Here is a 239-nt window from a genome sequence, read left to right on the forward strand (position 1 = left end):
TGGAGGCTACCTGAGCATCCATCAGTGGATGAATGGATAAATAAGAGATGGTACATATATACAATGGAATATTACTCGGCCATAGAAAAAATATGAAATCTCGCCATCTGCAATAACATGGATGGACTTGGAGGATATCATGCTGAGTGGCGTAAGTCAGAGAAAGACAAGTGCCATAAGATTTCACTTACACGTGGAACCTAAAAAACAAAATAAGCAAAGCAGAAACAAATTCATAG

The sequence above is a fragment of the Pteropus vampyrus genome, unplaced genomic scaffold, assembly GCF_000151845.1.
Source record: "Pteropus vampyrus isolate Shadow unplaced genomic scaffold, Pvam_2.0 Scaffold485, whole genome shotgun sequence".
Taxonomy (NCBI): domain Eukaryota; kingdom Metazoa; phylum Chordata; class Mammalia; order Chiroptera; family Pteropodidae; genus Pteropus; species Pteropus vampyrus.